We start from the raw sequence: 16,599 nt of genomic DNA on the forward strand, positions 1-16,599 counted from the left end.
AAACATTGTTATCTCTATATACACTGTATTCATTGATACAAAGATATATAATTACATAGCCGTTAATCTATTATTATCTTTACCCTTATTTAATAATATGTGATGAAAATTTACCTATGAATTGATGTCTAACTAAGTTTTGCTGAATTGGTTCTAATAGTACTTTCCTCCTGCTTGCTCTGCTTTTTTCCCTTTTCTCTCTTAGTTGGCTCTTGATTTTGCTGGGCAAAAAATAATAACAATTTAGATTCATCTTTACTGCATATAGTTTCAGTTTCCCCTCTCATTCTTTCTTCTTTCTGCCATTACCTCTGGAAGACAGCCAGAAACCATGCTGGAGAGGTGCCAAGATGTCCTGTTCCTGTACAGTTTGAATGCCTCTGTGTATATCTCTGCTAGGATTACCTAAGTCACCACTTACAATATTGAGTAGAAAGAGCAGGTTGGAATAGTCAGCATTTATAAGTCAACTGGTTACATGATACAAAAATATATAGCCAACTTCAGAATTTATAGCAATAACATTTATGTATCGTGTTACTCCTAGAACAATCCAATTTATAAAGTGCCTATCGTGTATACATAAGGAATAATCATAAATCATTTACATTAAACAGTGTCAACGAGCAAAACACAACTTTCCCCCTAAATTCTGCACACTAAGATTAATGAGGTTTTTGAAAGGAAGCATACTTAAAAAAAAAAAAAAACTCTGATTCATCCTAGGTGGATAACATATCCATATAAAGGAGCAGGTGTCTGTAGTATGATTTAGAATACCTATCGAACATCTCTGGAAAATATTAACTTTCTCTGAAGTCGAGAGCCATCCATGAAATAAGCTGAGAATGTGGCAAGAACCCAAGTCTGTCACCAACCTCAAGCCTTCTTTTTATTTCCTTGTCAGTCAAGAATGGATTTAAAACAAATAAACAGAGAAAACTTTAGGCCCTATTTGACCAGTTGCTTGACATGTTTTCATCTACAGCCACTTTTCAAAAACGTGGGAAAGATTATGCAGATTACCTGCTTTGTCTCTTTGACTCCTAGTTGGAGAAAAACTCTAATCAGTGACCAAAGCTACCAAAAGTTCTAAAGTGAAACTCAAATATGTATGTGGATTTTCTCCTGTTCGCTCTATCTTTTTCCCTATTCAGACAGGCAGCTGTCTTTAGAAATGTATGCTTTAGAGTCTTGGATTAAACTCATTCCTTCTCCTCAAAAAGCACTTAAAATAAATAATAGGGTATGTTTTGACTGTTCATTTCTATAAAAGCATTTAATAATCGTATCTGAAACTCACACCTACACAGTTGAATTGGACATCATGTAAAGAAAAATACAGTTTGGATTGTTCTTACAGCGTTTTGGTCCTCAATCTTTTGTCTTTAGAAAGGATTATAGGAGTGACACTTTCGTCCTGCTTTAACTCACAGCCTTAAAAATATCCATGGATTTGTTTTAGCCAAAATGGAAGTCTAACAACATTTTAAACTATATATTTTTTTAAGAGTTTGTTCTTTAAAAAACTCATTTCTACAAACTCCACTGATGACTAATATTATGATGGTAAGAAGAAACTCCCTATCTTGGTTAAATCTACAACTGAATCTGAAAAACAGAGAATGTATAGCAAGAGTTTTCAATGAATGAACTACCTGCTGTTTCCTATTCACAGATAATTGACACTGTGTAAAGATATATTGTAATCTAGAAAGCAAAACAAAACAAAAACCACATACATACAGAGGGGTAACAGATAAAACAAGAACAAACTTTTCAGTTGAAGCAAGAACTAACAGGTGGTAAACTGAGGCTTTCTGGAAGAGTTTTAAAAATAACACGTCAGTGTGGAAAGCCAGATACATTACAGCCTTTGCAGAAATATTCTGAAAACTAAACACCCTCCAAAACAGCTGTAGCATTTCAGTAGCATTAATTGATAGGGAGAACTATAATGTCTTTCTTCACAATTGAGAATACAGACCTTAAAAAAGAGCAGTGACAACTCACTTTAGTCAGAAGTAGATGATTTCGGTTCAAAAGCTTTATTCATTCATGAGGAAGAGCCTTAAAACCTCAGAAGGTTTGTGCTTGTGTGAAGAGACAAGAGGTGGCACAGTAAAGCCCATCTTCAATTAACATGTTTATTATTTAAAAACATCTGGCAATCATGGAATTCCTTCCCATTTTTGAGTAATATTTTGATTCACTGAAGAAAAACCCCTCTTGTGTTCAGTGATGCAGCTTAGAATCCCAGGCTAACTCCTGCTTGTCAATAAACTGAGAAATCTATGCAAAAATAAAGCATGTTTATGACTGTTACCTTGGCAGTTGCTATGTTAGTGGCCACTTTATTAAAAGATTGTTCTCTAACCAATATTAATGAGAAGTGTGTACTTTTCACTATGTAGGCATTTTTAAAGTATCCACATGTTCTGATGATTGACCTATATTTTCTTAAGATTTGTCAATGAAAAATATTTTCAATGGAATAACTGACATCACAAACATGTTCTAAAATAAAATATAGCTAAAAAGAAAAAAATAGCAAATCAACAGGTAGTTTGGGCTAATTATTTTTTTTGCTACCTCACATCCATACACCATCTTTCTGCTAAAAGTACCCCCATTCCCTTTGGGAGGCATTCCTAATGCCTAGCCCATGGAAAGTGATAAAGCTGACTCTATCTCTTGCTCCAAGAGAGGTGCACAGGGTTGGTCTGTGATCTAATCAAAGCCAATTGGTACAAAGACACTTTTGATGGGCTTCTGGGAAAGAGACTCTCTTTTTCCTGTGTTTTCTGAATGAAGCATGAGAAGATGCTGATGCTGAAGCAATGCTATTGCCACCATCTTGCTCCCAAGTGAAGCCAAGACTGAATCTGTATTAGTGGAAGCTAAGAAATGACAAGAAGCCTAATCCTGCTTACATTATTTGAATAAAGAACTTAGCTCTATGCCTAGATTTTCCATATTTTAATAAATAACACACATACATGCCTACACATCCATACCATCTTACTCCACAACATATGCATAGTTGACTCTCCTTCCTTCTTCAGCTTAAGTGCCACTGGCTTTCTCTGACCTTTACTATCAAATAAGATTTTCCCTCTCTGTATCTTTACAATCCGTCCATCCTACCTGTCTCATTACATATTGTCAAAATCATATGCCATATGCTGTTTCTTAATTTGGTGCAGAGGAATTTGGTCAGTTTTCCAGTCCTTTTCAGTCAAAATATGCAAGTACAGGATTATCTTCCAATTTGGGGGAGTTGGTAGGGAGGAAAACAGATTAAAAACTGGAAATTCAAATAGAGAGCCATGTTGTAAATTTCATCAACGATGGAACAAATTGAGATTTTTATTAGACATACACAAGAAAATATATTTCAGTCAAGCAAATATCTTTAGCACAGATTAGGAGGAAAGGATTTTTATGCATTTTAATCTCCATTCCAACCAGACCTAGCTGACATAAGTATGAGGCCCCTAAAAGTAACTGCTGGGGTTTAGAAGCACTTGCCACTTCCTTTGAACTGGCTCTATAAATGCCAAGAGTGAGTATTTCAGATTAAATGAATAGATTAATAAACATCTTTGGAATATCCATCAAGGTTGATTTATGTTCTATTGCCAGCAGTAATTCAAGGAAATGCCATGCTATTCAAAAAATATTTCATGTCGTTCTCACCATTTTCCAATGTTATGACACCATGTAAGTATGACAGTATCTATATTCTTTTGCTGTTCTAACTATACGCAAAAGCCAATAGATATTAAACCACTTTAAGTTTACATGGGCATCAGCACAAGAACCACTCATATTTATAACTCTGATGAATGGCCTTTCATTTATAAATTTATAGAGTATCCATAATTTCTTTAGGGAACCAAAAGGTTCATTCAAAAAATTGCCACAACATTTATCTATGCAAAGATGATGGATATGGTTTATAAAATTAAATGCTTTTAAAAATTAAAATCATATTGCAAAAAAAAGGGACATTTTTTTTCTTGGGTTGCTCACATTTTAAAATGATCACAACTGCACTCTCAGCACTTATGATGTTTAATCTAGATAGCATATTAATATATGTATTAAATAGGTCCAAATATATTGTTGTTAGTGTTGTGTAGCATCAGTATGAGCTACTGGATATCAAGTTCACTTAAATTTATTATTTTATTTCTAACTCTATTCCTGTACATTAAGTTATAAAATATATAAAGTATAATTGGAATGTAATATTTATATTACTATTACTATTTCTTCAGGACCACTCCCAGCATACAGCATGGTGGATTGTAAGCATGAGGGCTATTATTGTAACTTAAATAAAATACATATTTGCCAAAATCAACATTAACTAAACAAGGAATCCTATTTTATCCCAATATGGACTTTGCTCAATTGGAGAAATCAGTGAAATAGGAGAAAATGAAAGGCAAAAATAATCACTAAAGTAACCAATGAAAAGCAAAGTATCAACATTACAAGCATGAAGAAGAAATGCACATTGTTGTTATGCATGATGTACTCTGGTGGCATTCCCATTCTCCTTTCATTTGCCCTCACGTACTTCTGTAAGTAGGAAATACAGACAAATCTCAGTGCTATGTGTTTTTTCTTCATGACGTAATTTTGCTTTTTGAAGATCTATTCTATTATTAAAGAATATACCAAAAAATTGAAACTGAGTTTAAATATTCGATTTCATTATATGAACAATGATCTCCAAATTAGTAACTTTATCATTAGCTCACCTAGTTGAATAAAATTGTTCCAAATGCTTGCAGGATTTGTAGGCAAAATACACATTGTATGCTCTCTGCTTTGCTTAAAAGTAACATAATATTAAAAAATAAAAACCGCTTACATACCCCAGTGGATCGCTAGCTCCTTGTGGACAGGAACATGTTGGTCATCATCTTCGGGTCACGAGAGGCCGGCACAGCACCTGAGATACAATGCATACCTCATAAATCTGTTTGAATTAATTAAATGATACAGTTCTGACTGGAATCCATTTGGAAGGTATGAATTTAATGACATAACAATTCTATATATCAATCCTCTCTTCCTCTATATCCTACTTATTAAAATAGCAGTGCACATTCTTATATATTTGAATGACAACTTTGTCCTGAAAACAATTCTTAAGCATAACTGCTCCTAAATTCTTATCACATTATATGTTCTTATTGTCCTTTGATTTTGGTGGAAGCAATAAAGCATTATCATGTACTTTTGAGTTAGGCTGACACGGGTTTACATACTGGTTCCACCATCAACTATTTACATGGTCTTTGGTAAATCTCTTAATCTATAAATCTCAGTTTATCTTCAAAAGAAAAATAATCTAGCAGCCCAGGTGGCTCAGCGGTTTAGCGCCGCCTTCAGCCTAGGGCCTGATCCTAGAGACCCCGGATGGAGTCCCACATCAGGCTCCCAGCATGGAGCCTGCTTCTCCCTCTACCTGTGTCTCTGCCTCTCTCTCTCTCTCTGATGAATAAATAAATAAAATCTTTAAAAAACAAAAACAAAAATAATCATAGCATCTTTCAAATAATGTTCAAAAAATTAAAAGAAGCAATACTTAGCACACTGTCTGCCACACAGTATGCCCTCAATAAATGATAACTACTATTTGCATTCATTTCTCTTTCCCTCCCTCTTTTTCTCTGTGATAAAGAGTTAATTTTATGCAAGGAAAGATCTGGGCCTTTGTCTTTGGCTACTAAGAAGTGATCTCTAGGCCCTCTAAGTACCATCTCTGGCAGCAGTGTCTTTGCTTGCCTGAGAGCTTTGGGCACAGGGCAGTCAAACTGTGATTTTGGATGGGGGCTCGGGGCCATGAAATATCAATTTTGATTTTGCCTCTAGAAGGAACTGGAAACTAAAAGTATCAACTCAATAGTAATATCCAGGAGGGGCTGGAGACTAAAAGTCAGTGACTTGGCAGTATGTGATCACATCCCATTAAAAATTCTGGACACCAACGTGAGCTTCCCTAGTTGGTAATGCTCCATGCATAGTGTCATATTGATGCTAGGAAAGTAATGCATCCTGACTCTATAAGGAGAGGACAATGAAAGCTCTGTGGTTGGTTCTTCAAGCCTCATACTCAGACTCAGCCTTAGCCTTATTCTTAATCACCTTGAGACTCAGCCTATAATTTTTCCCCTGGCTGATTTGAATTTGTATCTTTTCCCTATAGTAAACTATAACCTTGAGTATAATCTGTTTTAGTGAATACTTCTAGCAAACTCTCAAACCTGAAGGTGGTTTTAGAAACCCCTCAAACTTGTAGTTGGTGTCAGAAATGAGGAGTATGTGGGGAAGCGTGTTTGTAGTTGACTGAGTTTATAGTTAACTAATTGTACCTTCCTTTTCTTTTCTTTTTTTTCTTTTTTTTTTTTTTTTTAGATTTTATCTGTTTATTCATGAGAGACACAGAGAGAGGCAGAGGAAGAAGCAGGCTCCATGCAGAGAGCTCGATGCGGGACTTGATCCTGGGACTCCAGGATCATGCCCTGAGCCAAAGGCAGACGCTCAACTGCTGAGCCACCCAGACATCCCTAATTGTACTTCCCTTATTTAAATTTAGAAATCCCCAAAACTTTGAAAGATATTTTACTTTATCATTCAAGGTAACTTAACAAAGCTCTTACTATTAAAAATCACTTTGAAAAAAAAAATCACTTTGAGGTGATGGCATTTATGTATAGATTACATGGCATTGTTTGTTTTTCCTTGCATAAACAATAAAAACCACTCCCATTGCTACACTCTTAGTAATAAATATAGAAATGTTTTGTTCTGGTAATGTGAATCCTAGGAATAATCAGAAGTGAGTGAGTCACAAGTAAAATTTCTAAAGATTAGTAATAGTACATCTGTCAAGGTCAGATGTTAGAAAATTACCTTCATCAAAAGATGTGCTAGTTTTCAAACAAAACATTAATTAAATCATACTTTTATTTTTGCTTTTTCTAAGTGATTAGATTACACTCTGTAAGAGGCTGTTTAAATCTTGTTTAAAAAAAAAAGTGTTATAAATAAAAGTTTGGTATGCAGAATTTAAGATGCCCCTTCCAAATTCTCCTAAATGGGAAACATGGTCTGCACAGTCCCTAGAAATGTGAATATTTCACTCTCCGAAATAGGTTATATTACATAACACAGTGGCTTTTTTTTTTTTAAGATTTTTTATTTATTTATTCACAAGAGATTCAGAGAGAGAAACAGAGAGGCAAAGACACAGGCAGGAGGAGCAGGCTCCATGCAGAGAGCCTGACGTGGGACTCGATCCTAGGCTCCCAGGACCATGCCCCAGGCCTAAGGTGGCGCTAAACCACTAAGCCACCCTGCGCTGCCCCACAGTGGACTTTAAAACAAAGGAAATGTCTGGTTGGATCCAACCTTTCAAATCTTGAGCTAGAGGTCAAAGATAGAAGAAAATAGAGATTTAAAGCATAAGGAGGATGTGACACAGCTTCAGGATAGAGCCTCCAGGAGCTATGGACAGCCCCAGCTGACAGCCAGCAAGGAAATAGGGACCTCATCTCTACAACCACAAAGGGCTGAATTATACCAACAAGAATGAGTTTCGAAGCAGATTGTTTCCCTCAAGAGTGTACAGATGAAGAACTCATCCAGGCCAACCTTGATTTCAACCTGTGGTTCTCTGGGCAGAGAGAACCAAGCCATGTTAGACTCCTGACCTGAAGAACTCTGAGCTAGTAAGCAGGCATTGTCTTAAGCCACTAAGTTTTTGTTAATATGACACACACACCAAGAGAAAACTAGTACACAAAGGAACAAAACTGCATGTATTTTACTGACCTTTCTTCAGTCTTTCACTCTGAAAATAAGTATCAGTTATATGCCCAGATGAATTAACCATGTAGACTCCTAGTTACCATAGCCAATGCTGGAAATTTATAGACCCACTCTGAACAAGAAATACAGAAAAGATATTATGCATAAGCTACACATTGAATGTTTTTGTCCTCCAAAATTCATATGCTAAAATCTAATGCCCAATGTGATAGTATTAGGAGGTAGGGCCTTTAGGAGGTACTTAGTTCATGAGGGTAGAGCCCTCATGAATAGGATTAGTGCTCTTATCAAAGAGACCCCACAGAACTCCCTACCTTCCTCTACCTTGTGAAGTTACAGCAAAAAGATGGCCATCTAGAAAGCAGGCTCTCTCCAGACACAATGTGCCTTGATTATGGGCTTCTCAGCTGCCATAACTGTGAGAAATAAATTTCTGTTGTTTATAAGCCACTCAGTTTATGGTATTTTTATTATAGCAGGCCATATGGATGATGACAAAAATGTATTTATTGCCTATAAAACAGATCATTTGGAAACCTCAACTCTCTATCTCTTATATGAAAGGTGTGGAGAAAGTGACTCTTAAATATTCCGTGAATTATCTCTAGATTTTTGGGGGCCATCTTAAGAGGTGGGAACAGTCAGTGCTCATGTCGTCTTAAGGCATACATGGGAAACTACCATATGTTGGGTTCAGAGTGACAGACTCTCAGTATCTAGAGAGAGGTTGGAGGCCACTTAAAAGGAATCTCCCAGGAGCCTTCATAGAACTTGTTATAAAACTCCTCCCTGTCTCATTCCCTTTTCATTAATCATTACTGCAATGCTCTCATATTATTTGTAATAAAACACAAATCTCATCTTGTTGTACACTTACTCAAAATAGCAATTTTGATGGCCCTCAAGATAGTCATTTATCCACTTATACACTAAATATTTATGTAGAGGATGCCAAGTTCTTTGCTAGGTGATAGGAACACAATGGTCAGTATGATAGACAAGGTCCTGTTCTTCACTGAGCTTTGCTCTTTCAAAAATATACTTCCTATCTTATCCATAAAAGACTATAATTAATCTTTAATCCCTACCTTGGGCTTCACTCCTCTGGGAAGTCCTCTGTGACACTTCTTGGCAAAATTAGGCACCCCTTCTCTCCCATAAAATACTGTTCCTAATCATATAATAATATTGACCATAATGTATTAAAATTGCATGAGATTACATGCTTGCATCCTGCATAAACAGAATATAGAAAGAAAACTCAGGAAGGGTATGCATCCCAAATTCCTAGAGTCAAAAAGTGATTATGAATGAGTAGTTCGTCTTGGGAGGCGCTAACCCTGGATCTACTCCCTTCTGTGGGGTAGGGTATTTTATATATATATATACACACACACACACACACACACACACACACACACATAATGGAGAGAATCTAACTTGAGAGTAGGAATTAGGCTAGGAGGTAAGGAATGAGAGCCCATGAAATAACCTGTGTTAGTTCAGATAATGATAATTCCTCCTGACCCTCTATACTCTCTATCTCAATTAGGAGTTCCTGGAGGTCTGGCCCTTTGTAGATTCCAGTATGCAAGCTGGGAGCTCAAATACTATCTAGAACAAAGGGGCTATTAATCAGCTTACCTAGTGAGACAACAATCTTGAATGACAGAATTTGAGAGTGAAAAGTTGTTTAAAGTTTTCCAAAAATTCCTTATGGAAAAAAACAAGAGCAAAATGTGGATGCTAACAGAAAGACCCAATATAGGAACTCTCGTGTACTCAGACAAGAAGGGGAAAAGAAATCTAGGACAAGGAGAGAGACAGAGCCCAGAAATAGGGGCCAGGCTTTCTGCATATCTTATTAAACCAATAAGGAGGTGGGGCAGGAGAAGATCAGCTGGATAAAAGGAATCCAAGGGCCTATGGGCTGACAGTTTCTCATTATGTCTAATACAGGAAAACAGAGAGGGGATGGAGAAGTTAAGAAGCCTCTCAGGGAATCCCCGTCATAAGCCTTGTACCCGTCTAACGTGGCAATGGAGAAATAAAACACTGGTGAAGGAAAGTTCCCAGTTAGACTGAGTTAAAATCGGTTATTCTTCACAGGTTGTGTACATGTGCAAAGAACCTGAAAATTTCCAACACACACACACAAGCTTGACACAGAGAAAGACTGAGAAAGCCCTGGGGTGAGAAAAGGAAGGGACCTCAAGTTCAAGACAATGGTAGATCAGCAGCAGCTGCTCTGGCTCAAAATCCAGGTGGGGCCCACTACAGAATCAAGAATAGAGGCCTCTACTGATAGAGACAGTAGAGCAGAAGCCAAGAAGGATACAGAGAACAACCCCAGGGCCAGCAGACACAGATGTGATGCTCCGCACTCCCACACCAGCCACAATGATGCATAAACCCCTTAAAGATGGTTTTCTTAGTGTGGATGGGCAGAGCCAACATGAAAGTGAGGTTTGTGAAGCCCTGAGGACAGCACAAAATGTAAGGAGTCATCCCTCTCAGGGTCATTAACTTGGCAGGGTTACCACCAATGAGGGATGCCTCCTTACATTCTACAGCCAAGGTGCCTCTCTTGCCCCTGCCTAGTCCTGGGCCTCGTAAATAGAGGGGGAAAAAAATAACAGAAAGAGGTGATTTGATAGTGAGAACACCGAGTTATATTTTGTACTATATTGTACTTACTTTTGATTGCCTTTCAAAGTACCCTTCAGGGTAGGGACTCAGGAACAAGAATACATTATAGAAACAGCTCCATTTCCCCTATATATTAGAGTATATGTTGATACATTGTGACTCAACTGGATGTGTCCCAAAAATTATTTTAATGTTTTATCAGACTATTTCTCTATTTAAATTACCCAAATCACTATAAAAATCTTTTTTCTTATGCCTTTATACATTCTCTAAATATATTAGGTCTACTTCTTCCCATACTGTTTAAAATCACGTTACCTCACTCAAAATGGAGGAAAAAACCAAAAACATAAATTTCTTAAGAGTCAATAAGAAAGATGACCACTTTTATTCCTCTACCAGCCTAAAGCATCCTCATCTCCTCTCGTGAAGTCGTCCCAAAAGACATATGATCTAAAATCTTAAATCACTATAAATCTAAAATACTCTTGCAATTTGCCTAATTTAAACTACGAAGATGTGTGTTGTGGTCCTTTTGACAAATCTCAAGAACCTTCACATGTTCTATTTAATAATTCCATAGGTAGCAGTACTCTATTGGAAACTGCTCTTAGGACCTATAGGTTATACCTTTGTGTTCTACGAGCTGAGTGTTAGACAAGTCACTTGTTCTTTCAGGATATTAAAATCACCACATTAAGGGGCTATCTTATCTGATTTCCAAAGTCCCATCTGCTCTCATATTTCCACTTCAAGTAGACAGCATCTTCTGATAGTATCATAACAGGAATTCCTAATACAGGAATACAGGCACAAAAAAGCTAACTGGCCAATCACAATAAAAGAACTAGCATGAAGAATGAGAGGCAGAGATGTTAAATCAGATGGGGGGGGTGATCCACAGTGATCATAATCAAACACTTTGCTATTGTATGGTCGTGACTATGCACAGACATCATGCTAAGTGCTTTACATATTATATCTAGCTTAATTCTCAAAATGACTCTATGGGTATGGACCTTTATTTTACAGACAAGAAAACTGTGACAAGAAATTAAGAAATATGCTCAAGATCACACAGCTAGAAGCTCCTTAGCTAGCTAGGATACTCCTATTAATTGCAGCCAAAAAAAAATCACCTAAAACACAGTGAAAAGTACAGGACAAAAGAAGTTCTAGAATCACTGCATATTAGAAATGGCACCATAGCCATTTCTGAAACTACAGTTAAATAAGACTGCAGGAAGAAGTTATTGCTCAAAAATTTATTTTTGTAAGGTGATAGTATAGAAATGCATACCAAGTTGAAACTGGAAAGGATATAATCATTTCTTAACTGCATTCTACAGGTGAGGAAAATTAGTTTACTAGCATAATGGCAAGACTGTGCCTGGAATCCAGGGCTTCTCTTTTCCAGCCTAGTGCTCTTCTTGGTCTTTTTCTAAAACTTTTGGAAAGGCCATTGTGGCTGAGGGTGCAGGCTCAGAAGCCAACCTACTTGGTTTGAATTCCTGTCCTCACTCATTAGCTATGTGATCTATACATCAGTTTCCACAAGTTTCTACAAGATATGAGGAATTACACCTACAGGATCGGGTTGTTGTGAGTAGCAAAATAACGTATACACATCAAGCAAACAGGACCACTCCTGGCACCCAATAAGTATGTAGTAAATGTTGGTCTTTATTATTACTACTATTACACATGTGGAAAATAAGGAGGCCAAAATGCTAACAGTCATTCAGCAACACACAGAAGAGAGCATAAAAGGCTTGTTAATAAATATCATTGGAGATTTATCCATCCAGAAAGCCTATTCCTGACTTTCCTAAGCACATTATATAGACAGCAGAGGGTAAATTTTTGTAAAGACTACAGATAAAGAAAATGAGAAGTCATTTATTAGCAAAGTTTTAGGGAGGAACGCTAGCTTCCAGTCTTAGCTTTATCATTAGTAATGGGATTTTGGAAAGCCAGACTACATCTCTGAGTCTCAGTTTCCTTCTTGGAACTTTACTGTCTATGGATACTTCTGGACATTTCTCAAATTTCATTCATATATGAGGTCAAAAAGATTTCGTATATTAATTTTAATAATTCTAAGTGAGCAATGTATAATCTTTAATTATCATATCTTTTGTTTTTTGTTTTGCATCAGATTTCCTGCCATTATTAATTTAGGCATGACTGTAGGAAAACATGTATATTTGCAGTTCAGTTCAAAGTCTTTAATCTTAAAAGGATTCCATGGGTGAGAGAAATGGGGAACAAGTGCTCTAGCCCTGTCCCTTGCACAGCCTACGACTTGCTCAAGGGATCTTAACTCATAAAGGAGGAGGGCTGTATAGCTTTAAAATGACTTCATTCCCATATTTACATATTTTTAATAGGGCTATGATGAATCTCCTTCCGCTTGACTCCTATTTTGAGCTGTGATATTTTAATCTCCATTCTTGCTGCAACTTAGCAGATGAATGTGCAGTGTGACAGAGCTCAGAGGAAATAGTATAAATAAAGCAAAGTGGAGCTATGACATCTCACATTTTATAGCTTTTTTATTGTAGCCGAAGCATAAACAGAGCACAGCTGTGTTATACTTACCGCTGTGAGCACTCCCTCAATCCTCACCCCCTATTGCTTTTAAAAAGACAGTGCTCTTATTCAGAAAGCTTTGGCTGTGGGTAGCACAGTCCCACCAGGGCAGCCTCTACCCCGAACCTCTACATTTGATGCATTTCTCCTCTTACAGATGTAGATTTATCATTTCTGTATCATTCATCTGACTGAAAACCAACACATCATCTGCAGCCCATACTGTACCGCAGCAAAAGTACACTACTCTTACCTATCAAAAGATAACTCCACAACCCAAACTATAATTTTCACTCCAACACAGACACAGGCACTCAACACAGGCACTGCACCCAAATAATTTCCAAACACTGTCTTAATAGAAGACACACAACTAGCTAGAAGTATTCAAAACAGTGCACTCTCTTAACGAAATCCCCTTTTAAAATGAAGAAGTTGTATTTCTCACTTTCAAGTTAATTCTTAGTCACATCTGGGTGAAAGTTGGAAATACCAAGAGAGTGAAATAGAATTAGAGTTAGAAAAAGTGGTGTTGAGATGTGTAAAGTAATTCCACTCACTGAGACAGTCATCAGTTTGTGGAATTCTTCAGGCCAGTTACACATTTCAATAAATCTGAAGATGACAGAGTAAAACAAACAGCAAGTACCTTCTACATTCTGACAAATATGAAGTTATGTATACACCGGGTTGATGAGTCCAGGATAAGCACCTGATAGGAGCAAAGCCAATCAGAGTCCTTCCCTGAGATATTTTATTTAAGTGGAAAAAGCAGCCAGCTATAAACTTCCTGAGCTGTCATCAATGGGGACATTTCCTTCCCTATAGAGAAATCTCTATTGAACAAGAAAGAGTAAAGTCACTATCTAAAGTGACAGGGAGACAAGACAAAGGGATCAAACCCTGACAGAGTATGACTTCTTGGTCCCAACTGCTCCTAAGGCCAATCTACATTTCTGCCTTCCCTCAATTTGGTTATTTGCTTTCTTTGTACTCCTTTGTACAACAAATTCCAGCTTTTCCCCTCAAGTTGTCTCAAATCGGGATTTATCATTTATCAAAAAAAAAAAAAAAAAGGAATCCCAACTATTACACCTTCCAGAAGAGACTTTTTTTTTTTTTTTTCAGTTGGGTTAAGATTTATTCTTCCTTTTTCAAATACCACCACACTATTTGTGGGAAGGAAGGAAAACCCTCTGGGCTTGTAAAGGAATGTGTAATGAAAATTCAAAAGACACATGCATCCAAGTGAAAAGAATATAGGGGCATAGTAGCCTATACACCAGTGAAGTGAAATGAAAGACAGGAAGATTGATTTGCATCATCATTAACATGGAAGGAGAAAAGCACAAGAACACAATAACTGCAAGAACCACCTCCATTGACAAACATAATTGTTTCGAAACAACAGGCCCAACTGGGCTAACACAGGGGCAAAGTTGGTACCCCAAGCTTCTCAGCTATCTATCCGCCCAAAGTTGCTCTTCTGCCAAGCTCATTGTTTACCAAGCTGCCAGCCCAGCCCAGGGATCTGATTAGCAATTTGCACTTTTGTGAGAGGATTAACAGAATTCCTTTGTTTTGATGTCGGATTATCAAACTGCATCTTTAAAGAGGTGTGACCTCATCCAGATTCATAAGCCTGCTCCCTTGAGAATGACTTGAATTTTACTCTACTTGCGCAACATATAATTTCATAAAGGAGTTACTGTCAAAACATGGTACTCAATTCTTGATGTGTGCGAAGAAGCACATTTGTAATGTAAATAACCTCAGAAGTTTTGTGATATTTTAAAATAACCCATCTGGTGGGAAAACAAGGATTTTCAACCCATTTGGTTCCAGCACTGTAAATTAGTGTGCATCTAGCTCATAGAACCCAGAGATAAAACCTTTTCCAAACTGAGACTCATGATGCTTTTATTTTCAAGGGCAAGTATTTTTAATTGTCTCATTCTCTTGCAATATTTTTTAAAAAGGAAAGCAGGATGCACAAGAGTAAACTGAGGAAAAACAAAGAATTTGATGCCTAAGTTCAAAATGATGATGATAGCAAATTGTTTATACTGCTTGGTCTGTATGTCCAGCTTCACCTAAATATAAAGATGAAAAAGAAAAATACAATAGGAGATTTGTATTTTCTTTAATAATAGGCAACTAATCAGAAAGAAAGTCCCTGAAATTTCCACCAAAGTTTGAAACAAGTAAAACTCCCAAAGGGGGCATTTTCAGGGCAGCATGCAACAGATTGAGAAAATTAGTCTGCAGATTTTGCACTAGTGTAATTTTTACTTGAGGTGGCAATCACAAATAGAATGCACAAGACCAGTCCAGTTTCTGAAAGGCATGCATTACTAGTGTGAGAATTGTATCATGGGAAGTGCATAAATGCTCATTCAGCTACAAATAGCAAAAGGGCAGTCTGGCCACAACAAATGCTCAAAAAGCCAGACACTGCTTCAGATGAAGTGGCAGCTTTACTTGTTGACAAACTAAAAACCAAAACAAGCAACCAGAACATCCTGTTTCATAAGGAGGAAGCAAGTATAATTAAATACGTGTCTACTTTTAATATTAATATAAATTGTTCCCCCAAAGTTAATAAATTTAGAATGCCTCTTTAAATTAGGAAACCTTCAGGATGCCTGGGTGGCTCAGTGGTTGAGCATCTGCCTTCGGCTCAGGGCGTGATCCCAGAATTCTGAGATCAAGTCCCATATCGGGCTCCTTGCAGGGAGCCTGCTTCTCCCTCTGCCTATGTCACTGCCTCTCTCTGTGTGTCTCTCATAAATAAGATCTTAAGGAAATAATAATAACAAAATAAAATAAATTAGGAAACCTTCAGTTACAGTGACAATACACCAGGCAGGCCCTGATAAATAAAGTGAAGGGAATGTTTGTCTGTTTATAAGTACAATACATACATACATGGCTATTAAATCAATGATCCTCAATGAATGGTTGTGTGGATTAATGAACTCACCTAGAATATCTTTTATTAAAAAAATCAAGTCATGTACCCCAACTTATAACCAATAGATGGGATGAGAATACATTCTTCTGATAAAAATCTCAGTCAAGTAGTCTATGAATCCCTCTCAAACAGCCTTCTCTTATATTTGAAAACAGCCTTTCTATACAGCTTATTTGCTAGTTTTGCCTTACTAACTAAATTGAAAATGTCTTTTAAAAGGTGGATCATGTCTCTTAAGAGCCTCGTGCAGAGACCTACACACAGTTTGGTGTTCAATAAAAGTTGGATAAATAAATTCAAAAGACTTGTGGTTAATTTAACAAGTACTTCAGGGAGAATAGGAATGAAAAATAATTCAGTATGAATTTGACTTTAACTCAAAGCTGTCTACATGGAATTCAAGAAGAAAACAAGGTGCATTATCTTTCTGTATCCGTAAATACAGAACATCAGCCAAAATCAACTATAAATTATTCGTTTATTCAACATATATCTGTTGAATGTCTCCATTTGCTAGGAAGTAACTTGGGCTG

At 36.9% G+C, this 16,599-nt stretch overlaps 1 protein-coding gene across 12 annotated transcripts in view; it reads right to left on the reverse strand.

Annotated features, from left to right (window-relative positions):
• Nucleotides 1–16,599, reverse strand: part of SOX5 (SRY-box transcription factor 5) — a 997,462-nt gene that overhangs the window by 808,986 nt on the left and 171,877 nt on the right. For all 12 annotated transcript variants that reach the window (XM_038577063.1, XM_038577060.1, XM_038577061.1 and 9 more), the window contains one exon: nucleotides 4,890–4,966. The gene's annotated coding sequence lies outside the window, so the exon portion shown is untranslated. The remainder of the gene's footprint in view (nucleotides 1–4,889; nucleotides 4,967–16,599) is intronic.

Source organism: Canis lupus, chromosome 27, assembly GCF_011100685.1.
Source record: "Canis lupus familiaris isolate Mischka breed German Shepherd chromosome 27, alternate assembly UU_Cfam_GSD_1.0, whole genome shotgun sequence".
In the NCBI taxonomy this organism is placed as follows: domain Eukaryota; kingdom Metazoa; phylum Chordata; class Mammalia; order Carnivora; family Canidae; genus Canis; species Canis lupus.